At 36.1% G+C, this 16,959-nt stretch overlaps 1 protein-coding gene across 3 annotated transcripts in view; it reads right to left on the reverse strand.

Moving 5' to 3' along the window:
- The window catches only part of LOC145261221 (uncharacterized), a 127,704-nt gene that overhangs the window by 81,232 nt on the left and 29,513 nt on the right, over positions 1–16,959 (reverse strand). The gene's annotated exons all lie outside the window — the stretch shown is intronic.

Genomic DNA, 16,959 nt, shown 5'->3' on the forward strand with positions numbered 1-16,959 from the left:
TACTGAGCGGCCATCTCACAATGAGAAGTCCTCCTCTTTTTTTAGGAGAGTTATGTAGAAAGGGGAGAGGGACAACTATACCATTGAAACAGACTCCTTCTCAGGACACCATCAGACTTATGGGGCTATAGAGGTGGTGGGTTCATCAGGTTTGTGTCTAACTCTCTGACTCCATAGAAATAAATTTAAAAAAAAAAACATATTTTAAGGGTGAATAAAAAAGGCAACTTTATTTACTATTTGGGAGGTATATAGAGAAGGTTCGTTTTGTGGCAGAAGAGAATGTTCGTGAAATGTGTGTGAGAAAATCAACAGAAAGAATGTTCATTGGGTTATACTTATCGGTTTAGGTGGGAACAAAGTTGGTTTGAATTTACTTCGGTGTCTTCCTTTTCTGGTTTTCGTGAACGAAGCAGTGTTTAGTCATTCAAGGCGTTCAGGCCATAACGTGGGGCCAGTTCGTCATTTTTGACTTTCGTAACCTTTTCGGGGCCCCTCCGGCCGCGTGGAAAAAACCAATCGTCCTTCCTTTTCTTCTTCTTCAAACTCCAGAAAAAACGTGCCAAAAAACAAACTTCCTTTTTCCACCAGAAGTCCCGCATCTTCCAGTCCGCAGTCAATTCTTATCAATTCCCACTGACTACACGCACAGCTGATGCTCACCTTCAGTCCCAAATACAGCCTAACAAACTCCTACTACAAAGAGAAAGGATTGCACAGGAAAACGAGTTGGCTAAAGAAAGCATTTATGAAAGGAATGACAGCCAACAGCTGATTACGTATTCGGGACGCATTATTCGAAAACCTGCACTCTACAACGAATGAATAATCCACCCTCCCCCATGTTGTCATTCAAAACCCTGTCCCTACCTCTTCTATTCAAGAGTTGGTTGTTTGTGTTTTACGGCATATAAGCCCTTTTCAGGTTATTTAATGCCGAATTCAGTGATTTTGAAGAAAAATTTTTTAATAGAATATATTTTTTAGTTGGGACCCTAACAGGTACTACCACTCCAGGTCAGAGTGGACCTGAGAGCAATGGCACTTAAAGGGTGGCTCCACACTCCCCAAAGCCTGCAAGCTGGGGCCGCGCCATCAGATATAGTTTAAGGTAATATCCAGGACTTTCTATTTAAGAAGAAAACAAAATGAGCCAACACTTTCCTTGATCGTGTGGGGACCGTTATGTATAACCAAACCTCTACCACTGCCCTCCCTAACCCTCTCCCCTTTCTACATAACATGATAGTGGGTTGAGGCCATTTCAACTGCTGTGCATATGTCTACACTCTTCCGAAGAGTAAAGTTCTGTATTTTTAGCAGATCTTGCTTAGTTAACTGGCCATGAACACCTTCTCCAATCTGGTCCTGCAGAAGTGAGTCACTACATCGAATGCAGAAATTGCACATCTTCAACAGTACTCTTAGATCATTGTAGAACTTTCAAAAGCCTCTCCTTCACCCTGTTTCCTCTGACAGAATGCAAATCTCTAAGTTTCGTTGAGAATTCTGACTGAAAATTCCTCCAGTGCTTGAAGTAGCATGTCCTCCACAGTGCGCTTAGTCTCCGGGGTATCAAACTGCATGCCCTGGTATATTTTTATGGCGTCATCGCCCAGGCAGTTCTCTTGTCTAGCAACCTGTATTTCTCATGGTTTATGGTCCAGACCTGTCGATAAAGAGTAGTTGGACCATCATTTATGAAATATTTATGAGTCATTCTGGGGCCTTGATGTGTAAGCTGGATATACTTCCAGTCAAGGAGATGGTATTAGTTGCAGTAGTCATATTCTTTTTTTTTTTTTTTACATGAACGTCACCAGTTATCAAGGCTCAGAAGCCACTCGGGGATAAGGATTATTTTGTGTACAGTAATCAATAGGATAGTGTTGCAGTATTCATTAGTATTGGAGATTTGATAAAGTTTCACTACTTAGGGGGCGGTTCATCAGGAATTTGTTTACGTTGGACTTGAAGGCATCCATGTTGAAGTCAGGAGGGAAACAGGCATGCGGTAGAGAGTTCCACGGGCGTGCAGTTCTAAGAAAGAAGCTTTGTTCATGGAATCTATGTTTTGATGTAGGCACAAATAAAGAATGGGGAAAATTATTGACAGTGGTTTCAGCTAGACGACTGTTTATCGTGAAAGATTGGCGAGGGGGGACCAGAGATTGGAGCTCTTCGGCGGACATCACTGTGAGACAAATGTGGTCTGTTTTGGAGTTTGGGAAATTAATCAATGTAGAGAGGAAAAAAAGTTTAGGAAGGAATCACTTGCAACAGCAACTCAATAACAATAATGATGATAATAATAATGATAACAATAATAATAATGATATGATTAATAATAATAATAATAATGATAATAATAATAACAATAATAATAACAACAATAATAATGATAATAATTAATAATAATAATGATAATAATAACAATAATAATAACAACAACAATAATAATAATAATTAATAATAATAATGATAATAATTAATGATAACAATAATAATAATAACAATAATAATAAAAATAATAATAATACTGATAATAATAATAACAATAATTAATAATAATAATAAAAATAATAATAGAATGTAGAGATCAGCAGGGATTATAAGGTGAGGGCACACCATTAATATATCCACGTTGGAGCGATAGAGCAACAAAAAAACAACAGAAGTTAAAACCAAAAGGAATACTGCTTACACGTTACGATGATGATGATTCCATAAACATGCTGCCACCATGTTATGTTAGTATCAGAATGAAGACCACACAGAACTAAGTGTAATCACAGCTTTATTGAGCAGCCATCTTACAATGAGAAGTCCTCCTCTTTTTATAGGAGAGTTATGTAGAAAGGGGAGAGGGTAGTGGTAGGGGTTTGGTTATACATAATACGTACCCGTTGCTTAACAAAGATGCCATATTTCTAAAAATCACATAAATTGACAATGTAATTTTTTTAACTAAGATAATCAAATTTTATGAGTAGACTAACAGGGTCTATCTCACGTCGCCATTTTGAAAAAGAAACACTAAAAAAACAAAAACAAACACAGATGAGTCCACAATAATTCAAACTTGCAAGAACTACTTTGTAATGCTATCAACTTCACAGTAATCCATTTAAATCGTTTTAAAAATGATTTTCCTTATAAGAATAAAACTACTTGATCAATTTACATGAGTTTTGGAATATGACATTACCCTTCCCTGTACGTAGATCATAAAGATTTTATTGCCTTTTTTTTAATCAAGTTGAATTCTAGATAAGAACCGGCTTTTTTCCTATATATTTTAATCATGCACATGTGCTTTACAATATTCCTTGGTTTGGGGATTGAGTTATGCTTAAAAAAAATTTACTGTTGAGTAAATTGTAAATGACTGCTAATTTGTCAAAACTTCTCTGACAACACAGTTAGTAGGTTGATCAGAGTTGGGTCTTGTTTAAAGGTTGCAAAATATTGCTGAATTCTGATCCTTACACTGGCAGAAGTCAAATAACATGAGATTATAAACTGTAGACTATAAACCTGTGCGCATAAACTCTAGTGTAGCTAACAAGTAAGTAGGTTCTCTAGAGATATAATCATCAGAACTGTGGTAAGAGCTAAGGTTCAAACATAACTACCTACCAGCATAAATAAATGCTAAATGTGACACAAGTACAATAGACAAATATTTATTGACAAACATGAAAACAGGGCAACACTGCAATACCGAACAACACAATAAAACATTATTCACTTCAATAGTGGGTTTACCGATTGAGTGTAGGGGAGGGGGATCGTGATCTAGAGTTCTACTGTTTCGTTCAACATTGTTTCACCAGGGGAAAATTTTCGTGCCGGCTCTACACGTGTCCAAACTCTGTTTACCTTTATCAAGGGACATAACTCCCTACTTTACACCGTAACCTGGTGTTGTTTCTTTTATTCCCCTACAGTAGTCCAATGGAGGGGCAGTCTTACCATTATAAAAATCTTCTAGTGTTACACGCAAGTGATGTGTAGCATCATCTCCTCTTTGACGATGGTGTCTAGAATCCATGAAGTCACCCCTCATACCAAACATTCCTCACAAAACATCGCCAAAAGGGAAGCCTCCTGGGCCACCAGGGCTGAAGCCATCTGCAGGCCCTTGCATTCCAAAATTATCATAAATTTCTTTCTTTTCAGGATTGGATTCTTAATTTCCTTAAACTTTTCTGCAGATTCTGGATTTTTGTCTGGATGATATTCTTTAGCCAACCTGTGATAAGCCTTTTTAAATTCAGAGTTACTGGTATTTCTCGATACTCCTAAGACATTATAAAGATGTGTGTCTCCAAGGACGTTTTGCCACACTCCACCACACACTATATTGAAACAAATGGCCCACCTGTTCATAGCAAAGCTAGGCGCTTAGCACCAGAAAAGATAACAACTGCCAAGGCTGAATTTCAGCAAATGATTAAGTTAGGCATAGTTTGCCCTTCAAAGAGCGATTGGGCTTCACCTCTTCATCTTCTCAACAAAGGCTCTAACACATGGCGTGCATGTGGGGACTACAGAGTACTGAATGCAGTCACTAAACCGGATAGGTACCCAGTACCACGTATCCAGGACGTCACAGCAGTGGCTCAAAATAACCGTGTTTTTTCAAAATTGGATTTAATTTGAGCATATCACCAAATACCAGTGGAGCCCGAACACATTCCTAAAACAGCTATCATCACCCCATTCGGGATGTTTGAGTTTGTGCAAGTTCCTTTTGGGCTGCGGAATGCAGCACAAACATTCCAACGGTTCATAGACCAGGTGTTGTCAGATCTGCCATTCGTCTGTGCGTATATTGACGACGTACTTATTGCTAGTCAAAATAGGCAGGAACACATCGGTCATGTGCGACAAGTCTCTGAATGCCTGAAGCAATATGGGATAGTCCTAAACCTATTAAAATGTGCTTTTGGTCAATCGGAAGTCAAATTTTTAGGACACCATATCTCAGAGGAGGGAATATCCCCATCACCAGAAACGGTCAAGTCCATTCTGGATTTTTCTTATCCCTGCTAACATGAGGCAGCTGCATCAATTCTTAGGATTAATAAACTTTTATCGTAGATTCTTACATCACTGTGCACGAGTACTTTTACCATTGACAAGTTTGTTAACAAATGTGAAGAACTGTGACATTGTACTTTCAGAGCATGCAGTAGAAGCATTCAACAAGGTTAAGGCTATGTTGCAGGAGACTGTACAATTGTCTCACATCCAACCCAGCCAGGAGGTGTGCCTCACAGTGGATGCATCTGCAATTGGTATTGGAGCAGTCCTACAACAAAAATGTGATGAAGACTTTCTTCCTATATATTTTAATAATGCACATGTGCTTTACAATATTCCTTGGTTTGGGGATTGAGTTATCCTGAAAAAAAATTTGCTGTTGAGTAAATTGCAAATGACTGCTAATTTGTCAAAACTCCTGACACCACAGGTAGTAGGTTGATCAGAGTTGGGTCTTGTTTAAAAGTTGCAAAATATTGCTGAATCCTGATCCTAACTCTGGCAGAAGTCAAATAACACGAGATTATAAACTGTAGACTATCAAACTGTGCACATAAACTCTAGTGTAGCTAACAAGTAAGTAGGTTCTCTAGAGGTATAATCGTCATCAGAACTTTCTCAAACACTCTTGGAAGGTAATAAGACTCCTAAATAACCAGCAGCTATTGACACATAAGCAAACCACTTCCTGTCAGAAGGAGGTATAAAACTAGAGCCAAAAATGTCAATAGGTTTTGTAAAGTTAAAAGTGAAGTTGACCCTCTACTGATCACCAATTCCTCATGACATATAAGTCATTTAACTTATTTTTCTTGCACACTCCCGAGAAGTGAAAAAAAAAAAGAAGCAAATTCTCAGAAAAATATGGGAAACTATTATTTAGGATTTTCCTTGTAACCCTGGCAGTGGATAAATAAGTGCTAGGCCTTCTCACAGGCCACATGGAAGTAATAGTCGTTCAGGGTATCCTCATTCTATTTTCTAGGTAAAACTCCACTGTTGGATATAATTTGAGGTTTTACCCGGGACTAACAAATTTACACGGGACATAAGCTGGGCCTACTTTGACTCACATTCAAGACAGTACTATTTCTGCCTCTTAAATGGAGGCACTTTCATTCCTACACACTTAAAGTAGTACTACTCGTTGCAGAGGTCACAGCCAATCATATTTGGATGTCTCTGGGACAGTTGCATGCTGAACAGAGCCAAACTTCATCCCCATAGATTAAGTATCGTCGGTAAAACTCTAAGACTCTTGACATTAGGTGATATGGGCAATTCCAATAGATAAAGACATTTCAGTGAATTGACTCTTACAGGACCATCACCTTGTTTGATGCAGACTGATCTGACAACACCGTCATCACCTTTAAATAATTCCACCATGATTCCCAATATCAAAAAAAGGTCTAGATTTGAGGAGGCTCTTCACAATAACCACATAATTAACCTTAAGTCAATTTATAAATGACATCTGAGAGCAACTGAAAGAATTTTCTCTAAGACTCAGGAGATATTCTTGGTACCAAACATGCTGGAACTCCTTCAACCAAACTTTTCTCTGCTCCATAGATTTTATTGACCTTCTCCGGCTTCTTTATCCAGTACAATAGTAATCTGGGATTTTTAATTAGTCTCAGTGAGGAGAAAGAAGTGGCTTACCGTTTTAAGCGGCTGCGCGTTTGTGCCTGCAGAGCACAAATTGAGAATCAAGATGGCACCCACAGGCTTTTATGTGGAAAAAAGTCTCGGAGAATCTCGGGGAATCTCGTACCCTGGTTCCATAAATAACGAGGAAAGGAAAGCGGGAGGACAGACGATTTTTAGTCACTAAAGCGAATGGACGTGTGTAAAAGAAGAGGTAGAAGAAAAGAGTGTGGTGAACGAAACAAACAACGACTCGGTTGAAAGTAGAGTTGTAACGAACACACTCAGGAACATATTGAGAGTAATGGTTGCCAATTCTCTGTCTGCTACTTCCCGGTAAGTCAAGGGACGATTGTTTACTGTTTTCTCGATATCAGAAATGATAGTCAGGAGAGAAGAGTAGCTCACACTGTCTCTGCCAACAATCTTGTAGAGGCAAGTATTTATCGTCTGGATGCATCTCTCTCAAGCTCTCCCAAACCATGTAGAGAAGAGTGGAATGGTTTTGAGTGTGAGATGGTATGAGTCAAATTTTCTCTTGATACTCATGAGTATACTGAAAGACAAATGAATAACTTGCCACTACCCAAGAATGTCTTTGCATTGTTGCAATACAAGACAGAAGGAACTCCAAACATGTTTGTAAAGTGGACCAATGCCTAAAAGAAAGAGGTCCTGGATATGACCTAAAACTATATCCGATGGTGAGGCCCCAGGTTGCGGGCCTTGGGGAGTGTGGAGCCACCCTTTAATTGCCATTGATCCCAGGTCCACTCTGACTCGGAGTGGTAGTACCTGTTAGGGTCCCAACTATGGGTTAAATAGAATCCGACTTTTAAAAGAAAAAAAATATACCCCATTAAAAATCGTTCATTAAAATAACTAGATTCGGTATTAAATAACCTGAAAAGGGTTGGTATGCCGTAAAACAAAAACAACCAAACAACCAAACCTAAAAGAAAGACAAAATGCTCATATTGGGCACTACTTCCATATTCCATATGTGCTGTTCGTACACTTAGGCAGATAAAGAAGAGGAAATATATCTTTAACTGCCAAAAAGAATAAAACTATCGATTCATTTACAAATAAATTGAGTGCGTTCTTATGGATTTAATTTCGTAATTTATCTATCGGTCGGGTTTTGAGTTTTCGAATGATGCGCATACCACTCTTGGCTGCTTGTTTCCATGACTTTTGTCACAATTTTCTATAATAATAATGCTACTCTATCATCTCAATTCTCCTGTTATATTATTATTTCTATCTATCTATATTAAAAAAGTAAAGTCGCTTTTTCCTATGACAATTCAATCATCGCAAAAAAATAGTAGAAGACTTTCTAGTAAATACTGTTCTGCTAAGCAATCAACCAAACTCTTCAAGCAAGCATGTTTCCAGAAATTCTGCAATCAAATGGAAAAATGAAAACGGTACTAATTCTATGTGAGTTTAACCAGCTTCCTCCAAAGGAGTAAGTTCCATGTCAGTATGAAATTCACAAACGGTCCTCAGTTGCATGTATATCTCTGTTAGGGGAAATGGTGTTAGGTTTTTGAAACTCTTGCAGGGAAGTGTACACGTCCTCCTACATACAGAGCTTAAAATTCCTAAATTGATCACTCGATGTTGCCTAATAAATGTTGCCTAACTTTGGTGATCTAATGATAACCGCTGTGTCAACGTAAAGATGCTGTACATTAAATCATTCTCATTCAATTTGGATAAATATCAGGTAAAGGTGTTAAGTACTTCGCGATAATATAAAATATAGTATCGTCTACACTGTGATAGGATGAACAGTTACCTCCCCTTAGCAAACTCTCTAAGGAACAGTTTTAAATATAGAACCACTTCCGTTTCCTGGATATCCCAGAATTTGCACTTTAATGCCTGCAATTTCATCAAGTTAGAAAGTCATCGAAACTCTCTGACTCCCATTGTTTATACCGACGCAGACAAAAATGAGCAATAACTGTTCATACTATCACATGCACTGGAGATTGAACCTTCAACCTCCAGAAGAGTATCACTTAAAACTGAATTTCACCCAGTACTTTATGTTAATATATTGAGGCAGGGACTTTAACTCTTTGCTATCCTCAAGGCTTGTGGAACTCTTCTGCAACAAAGATTTTTCTTTGTAGCAGGACATCAGCAGGAGCAGACTTGGTAAAGAGCAACCTGTTTTCTTGATGAGCGACTGTTGCTAATAAAGTTTCTTGTCTCAAAACCCTAGCGTTGTTTTCTTCCAGTGCAGGTTTATAAAGGTTTAACAGATGGAAGCAGAATATAAACAAATGTAGCAGACGAAATTGCAACAAACATAAGCAGAAGCGAATTCTCGTGACTGGAGATTTGGAATACACTTCCTTCCTGGCTTGTCCAGTCAGAAACCAGCCCTCGGTCACGTGATCGAGTTTATATAAGGTTAAATCGGCAACCCACTCTTTCTCTCCAGATCGTGGACAGACAACAACTCCACATGGAACAGACTCGTCGTCCCCAACTTCTCTCTTGGGACTCAGCAGAACTCACCCAGCCTTTGGGCTCGGGGTTCAACTAAGACGTGAACAGACAGGCCAACATGACTATCTCCACACACGGACTTCAGTGCGCTACACACACGAACCCTCTTTCCAATCATTCGTGAAGCACGTTTACGTTAAACATAAACATGCATTAACTCTGTCTCTCTTTCAACAGGTCTGTCTAATCTTGAATCTACATCTCCACACAGGAACACTTTCCACGACTAAACCGTTTGCCTATTCTTACTAACAAAGATGGCCAATAAAATTTGTATTGTTTTGGGACAATTATTCTCATCTTGAGTGTTATTGGCACAACGTTTCGGTCGTTGTAACCTACGATCTTCCTTGGTTGCGAATTTCATTTTTCCTTAAGGGGTTAGCTCTGCATTGCAAAAATTCGGATTGTGGGTTTGAGGGCGTGTCCGTAAATCATAAAGAAAGTCAAATCTTCAGGGCTCACTAAGATATTTTTTAAGGCTTTCCTATGACTCGATTCCACGGAATATCTATGCTAATTGTCAATATTAGTGAAAAAAATATTTTACGAAACAGCGGACAGGCGTCCGACGCGTGTTTTCGTTTTGTTTATGATTTCTTTTTTTAAATAAACACAATGCAAGGGAGACAACTCAACAAAAAACAAAAACCTTCTTTCTTTGGAGTTGTCTCCCTTGCATTTTTTTTTCTTTGTTCTTTTTTTCACACCTGGGGAAGGTCGTAGGTTTCAACGATCGGAACGTTGTGCCAAGATGAGAATAATTTTCCGAATAACCAAAAACAATACAAACATTCACATCTCATCTAGAAAATTCGGAATTGCATCAATAAAGTTGTTCTTAAATGTTAGAATGAGTTTCCTTTTCGTGTCCTTCTTATTCAACAATAAACTTCAAATAAAATAAAATGCGAAAAAAAAAGTGTACTTCTGGTTTATAAAGGCTTAACACTTTATCCGTTATACCAGGGGTCTTTGCAGACACAACTGGATAGAACCAGAACGTGATTAAATAAAGGCTTACGTTCAAAATTCCGTCCAGATTCCAGAGTTTGACAGAAAGACTTGCGAGTTCAACAAGATACACCTGAAGAAGGTCGAAGGGTGTGCAGGTCGAAACGTTGTGAGAATAACACTCAAGATGAGAACGGTAATCCGAATAATACAAATTATTATTACATCATCTCAAAAATTCAGAAACGTAATTGGTTTTTATCCGAAACTTGATACTCGTAATAGTACAGATGCTTTACACACTCAGCGTCTTAGATGGTTCAACCATATACGGCGTGCCACCTCTTGCAATGACTAAAATGTGTTTGGATATCCTGAGTATTAGAGAGTGCTGCAGATCAAGGAAGATTTTTTTTTTTTAAACTTATTTTCACCCCAAACAAGTCATAGTACCACTTTGAATCTAAGGGGTTGCTATTTAGAATCATATCTAAATGGGGACTGTGGGGAGTTGAGCAGCGAGATATCTATTCACATTACATTTACGCTTCTGCAGGTTAAAACAGTCAGAGAAGCAGAAAACAGGAAGGGAATTTCAAAGTCTAGCAGTCTGAGGAAAGAAACTTTCCGGCATCTAAGAACCTCAGCAGTGAAGGGGTGGGATTTTGCTGCTTTTCTGTTTAGTTGGAAGTATGTATGTCGAGGGGGCACAAGTGCTATGAGTTCATCAGAGCACATTCAATGAAAGTACTTGTAAAACAATCGCATGGATGCAATATTGCAGCGATGAGACAGAGGTTGGAGTTTGGCCGATAGTGTGGGACTGATTATGTTGTAGACTCTTTTTTTGGAGCTTGTTTAAGAGTGAGAGACTAGTGGTAGATGCTTCCACCCAAATGTAGCAACAATGCTCTATGCATGGGCAAAGAATAGGTTGAAATGCCTGAGAAGTGATATAGCTGGGATGAAATTTTGCTAAATTACGAAACCAGGAGTTCGAATCATCATAACAAGGGAGATAATTATTTTCTGAAAACTTTGAAAATCTTAGGCCAATTTAGTAAGACTCAATTTTCGCTAATTGTCTTCGAAAACTGTTTTCATTAATAATTAAATTTCAGTCTTATCGTCTTTCATAATTTTTGGACATGTTCATAACTGAAACATGAAAATTAAGTAGATAACGGTTAAAGGTCGCAGCCAGAGAAGAATGATAGAAAAATTCTGTATCAGCGTTAAATTTGAAAAAAGCGCATTTGAAATATGTCAAAATTAATATACGGAATCACATGACATCAGGTAAAATTTGGTTGTCATCTTTTCCATTTCACGTATTCAGATAATGTTGCCACATTTTAAGTGGGGTTTTCTCAAGTTTACATGTTTAATACTAAATTGAATTTAAATCGAAATAATCCTTATCTAATAATATATATATATATATATAAAAAAAATGACATAAAACTATTTTTAATGCCTGTATGAAATGTTTCCTCTCATTCTGCTATGGTCGTGACTTTAAACGTTTACCGAATTAGGGTAAAAATAAAAAATAAAAAATAAATAAAAAACGATTCAGTTCATATCATGTAGATTGTTCGGTGAAGTTTATAGAAATGAGAGAGAGGACGAAATGGAGTTTCGTTCTATATTAATAAACAAACTTTATTTGTCATCCTCATTAGGAGCTTAGGTAGGAGAGAGAAAAGAAAAGAGTTCATTATTCGTGCTCGCTTGTAGTAGTCGTGAAAAGAGTTTGTTGAAAGAGAGACACGGGTTAGTATGAGAGTCCAGTGTTTGTGTTAAGAAATAGGTCGAACATAAGAAAGAAATATCGTAAATCATATTGTAGACACGTTTTACCGGAAGTGAGGGTCAGCTGATCGGATCTACGTGTGAGTCACGTGATCAGGTTAGCTGGAGTCAGTCAGTTTTGGTTTGGACGTAGAGAACAGCGGATGGCTTAACAGGTCGTCCCCTCCCCTTCACTGAGGGGAGGGGGGGGTGCTGACGTGTGTGAAAATAGAGACCTAGAAGCAAACCACGCAAGCAAAGACATTCACCTTCCATTCTTCTGCGATTGACATCTGGAAGGTAAATAAAAACTATATAAAACCAATCATCGTCTTGGAGTGAATGAATATTCGTCCAAAACAGGTTTCCAGTCTCTCCTCCAAGGCACAAAATCAATTCCAGGTGGACAAGATCAATGACGCATGAAGATAAGGTATGTCCAAAATACATGTATCACACACACACACACACACACACACACACACACACACACACACACACACACACACACACACACACACAAATGCATATGAACAATTAGATATGAATATATCACAAATAGACAGCAACATTAAGACGATCACACACACGGTCCCCGTTTATGATACCAACAATACAACATTCGTACGCGCACGTGTTTTTATAGTAGTCGTGTAGAGTTCCTTATGTGGGGACGAATATTAGATATCCGACAATTAGATATAGGTCAGGCCTGTTGAAGGAGAAAGAAAGAGACAGGTGTTCAGTGTATATACGTATGTAGGAGCATGCATTCGTTAGTAGACAGGGCAAAGGGTTAGCGTCTCGTGGTAAGAAATCGTAGGTGTGTGTGTTGGTGTATAGTCTTTAGCATGACAAAGGATGTTCATTTGGGTACCGCACGTGGAAATAAATGGTACTTTGAAGAGAGCCATGGTTAGCTTGCTGTACTCACGTTCGGCCGAGGGCGAATGCCCCAGGCTAATGTGTGCTCCCCAGCAGGGTTAGGCTGAAAGAGGGTAAATGGTTTCAGATTTCATCTTTTATATACTCTGTCACGTGATAGAGAGCTAGCTTGTGATTGGACAAGCCAGGGAGAAAATGGATTTCAAATCTCGAGTCGTGAGAAGTAGTTCCTGCCGGTGATGTAGCGGGTGTTGGCTGCCACAAGTTCATCAATGTCTCAGGAGTATTTAATGAAATCTGGAATTAATGACGTAAGTACCGAAATTCCCTTGGATACCTATTCCTAAAAAGTAGTTTCAATTTATATAATGATGCTGTCGAAAAGTACTGTCTTCGTTTTCATATATATATTTTTTAGCACTCATTCTTTGTCTGCTTTGTGACTGAAGCTACAATATGTTGGTTCCCAGACAACATTATATATTGGTTTTTAGCATATTTCACATATAATAGAGAAGTTAGAAATCTTTAAAGCGAACAGGAGATTGTGGGGACTTATGAATAAAAACAATAAAACTCCCAACCGGATGTCAGCTGTTACATGCAAAGTGTACAAAAGCGCCTTTCTGGTGAGAAAAAGAAAAATAGTAAATCTTGATTTGAAAACCCTGTTTAATTTCAAAAGAGTTTCCGACGGGTAACTATTTTGGACGATTTATTTGTTGCGGACTATTATCCTCATCTTCTTTTTTTTAGTTGTTGTTTCACAACGTTTCGGCCAACTATTCCTCTGGCCTTCGTCAGGTGGTAACCATGATGGGATAAGAACTCTGAATCTCCTAACTGCATCCTCAGCAATTACTGCCTTCCATAGTTATTGTCGTCTCACAGGCAGTAATTGTTGAGGATGCAGTTAGGAGATTCAGAGTTCTTATCCCATCATGGTTACCACCTGACGAAGGCCAGAGGAATAGTTGGCCGAAACGTTGTGAAACAACTAAAAAAAAGATAAGGATAATAATCCGCAATAAAATTAATTAATAAATAATACTCATCTCAATAATGAATTCCAATTAAATAATATATATGTTCTGGACAAGTCCTGGAGATGAAGAATTTTCAATGGGTAGCTGTTGTAGTATTTGGAATCCCAGTTTAATTGCTATATAGGTAGTTCTAGAAATAGATATTGTGATACATTTATTAAAATGTATAATAAATTATTTTATTGATTTTTAGCCAAGAGGAGATATATTTTCAGTATATTTTATTCACTGTATCATTTTTCGCACCAAAAGGATTCAATTCACGTCTGCTCGGTCACATTTTGTAAACAAAACAGAAGAAAAAAGGGGAGGAGGAGGCCTGCGAACAGGAGGACAAGGGAGAGACAGATACTGTGAACGAAGAGTGTAAAAGGAAAGAGAAAAGAAAGATAGAGAGAAATAAGGGAGAGAAACTGTGTATAGAAAGAGAGAGGTGGATCGTATATAGAGAGAGGGGCCTGAAAAAAGTTGTCAACAGGCAGTGGAGCGTTGCGCTTCAAAGCGATAAGACGTGAGTCAGCGAAGGTCGGGTTGGCGAAGCTGGCGAAAGGCGACGACGGCAGTAGCGGCGTCGTGGAGGTAAATATCAATGACACCACCGATGATCAGCAGTCAAAGTTAGAATATTGACTGAACAAAAGAATGAACCCAGCGAAGGAAGGATCAATGGAACAGTGAAACTTTTACTATAAATCAAGGACTTCGATGAGCTTTGGAAATGAATATTTGGAGCAATTAACATGCACGCGCAATGAAACATAAATAATCCGAAGGACAAAAATATGAAAAGTAACCTGCGCGTGCGTAATCAAAAACAATTTACAGGAAAGAAATATATAAAAAAAAAAGGAGACGAAAGAAAGGTTACATTTCAAAGGACATTAAGTGAGTTTTTCAATCAAAACTTACATTTCTCCAACATCTCTCTCTTACCCTAGAACCTGTATCTAATTGAGCAGACGATTTCTTGTTTTATGTGAACATTGACTGTTAATATATTTTTCTCTCGGTAGAATTTGAATCATTAAATCATTTCATTTAGTTAGGCATATTTAATTTTCTTTTCTTTTCTTTTCTTGAATTTTATTTTATTCTTTATATAAATAAAAGTTTGTTAATTTTTCGACGATACTTGTCCTCGTTATTTCTTATGTGATTTCGTTGTCCAATACATCTCATTTTATTGTTGTCTTCGGGACGGTTGTCCCATTCCCATAACAACGAATTTTCAAGGAACCTGGGAAACTTTATTTTTTTAATATATTTCGTTACGTCACCCATCTCTACCATCCCCAGTAGGACTGGGATACATCGTAACAATATATAAACATATTTTGAGCCCCATCGGTGAGTTAGCCAGGGTCAGAAAAGGTTGGGTTTGACAGGCGTCAAACCCAAGTCACCTTGAATGACCTAGATTAGAATGTACCAGAAATTAAGGGGTGACACGGAATTGTGGTCGTAGGCCCTTCCGGTTGGCGACCACATGGAAACGTCAGAGTTTGGTTTGCGCAGCAGAGGAATGCAGACGGGAGATTTTGGGTCTATCCCAACGACCAGGGTCCGAGATGTTAGGCTTGCCTTAAATGAAAAAAGATTGAAGCTTCAATTCCATCTTGTTGTCCATTCATAAATCTGTCTGCACCACCACTCTCCAGCAAGATATGGAAGACCAGCAGGCAAGAAGATGTCTTGCGCTGGCCAAGGCAAACCAGGTACGTTCGTATTATATTGTTTGCACATACACGTCTCGGAAACTCCCCAACGCAAGAAGAAACTGTAAGATCTTAGAAGAATAGCAAACACCCACCCACACACACCCAAACACACATATAACAGTGAACTGCACGTAAGAACACACGTTTATACATAAGAACACACACACCCACACGTATTGATAAGAACACACAGAGTCGTAACAGTAAACGTATAGTAATAATAAATAATAATAAGTAATAATAAGTAATAATAAATAATAATAAGTAATGATGAATAATAATAAATAATAATAAGTAATAATAAATAATAATAAGTAATAATAAATAATAATAAGTAATAATAAATAATAATAATAAGTAATAATAAATAATAATAAATAATAATAAGTAATAATAAGTATAATAAATAATAATAAGTAATAATAAGTAATAATAAATAATAATAAGTAATAATAAATAATAATAAATAATAATAAGTAATAATAAATAATAATAAGTAATAATAAATAATAATAAATAATAATAAGTAATAATAATAAATAATAAATAATAATAAGTAATAATTAATAATAATAAGTAATAATAAATAATAATAAATAATAATAAGTAATAATAAATAATAATAAATAATAATAAGTAATAATAAATAATAATAAATAATAATAAGTAATAATAAATAATAATAAGTAATAATAAATAATAATAAGTAATAATAAATAATAATGAATAATAATAAATAATAATAAATAATAATAAGTAATAATAAATAATAATAAATAATGATAAGTAATCATAAATGATAATAAGTAATAATAAATAATAAGAAGTAATAATAAATAATAATAAATAATAATAATAAGTAATAATAAATAATAATAAGTAATAATAAATAATAATAAGTAATAATAAGTAATAATAAATAATAAGTAATAATAAATAATAATAAATAATAATAAATGATAATAAATAATGATAAGTAATAATAAATGATAATAAGTAATAATAATTAATAAGAAGTAATAATAAATAATAAATAATAATAATAAATAATAATAATAAATAATAATAAAAAATAATAAGTAATAATAAATAATAATAAATAATAATAAATAATAATAAGTAATAATAAGTAATAATAAATAATAATAAATAATAATAAATAATAATAAGTAATAATAAGTAATACTAAGTAATAATAAATAATAATAAATAATAATAAATAATAATAAGTAATAATAAGTAATAATAAGTAATAATAAATAATAATAAGTAATAATAAACAATAATAAATAATAATAAGTAATAATAAATGATAATAAATAATAATAAATAAT

Source organism: Euprymna scolopes, chromosome 37 (genome assembly GCF_053919585.1).
Source record: "Euprymna scolopes isolate OS-2025 chromosome 37, ASM5391958v1, whole genome shotgun sequence".
Lineage (NCBI taxonomy): Eukaryota > Metazoa > Mollusca > Cephalopoda > Sepiida > Sepiolidae > Euprymna > Euprymna scolopes.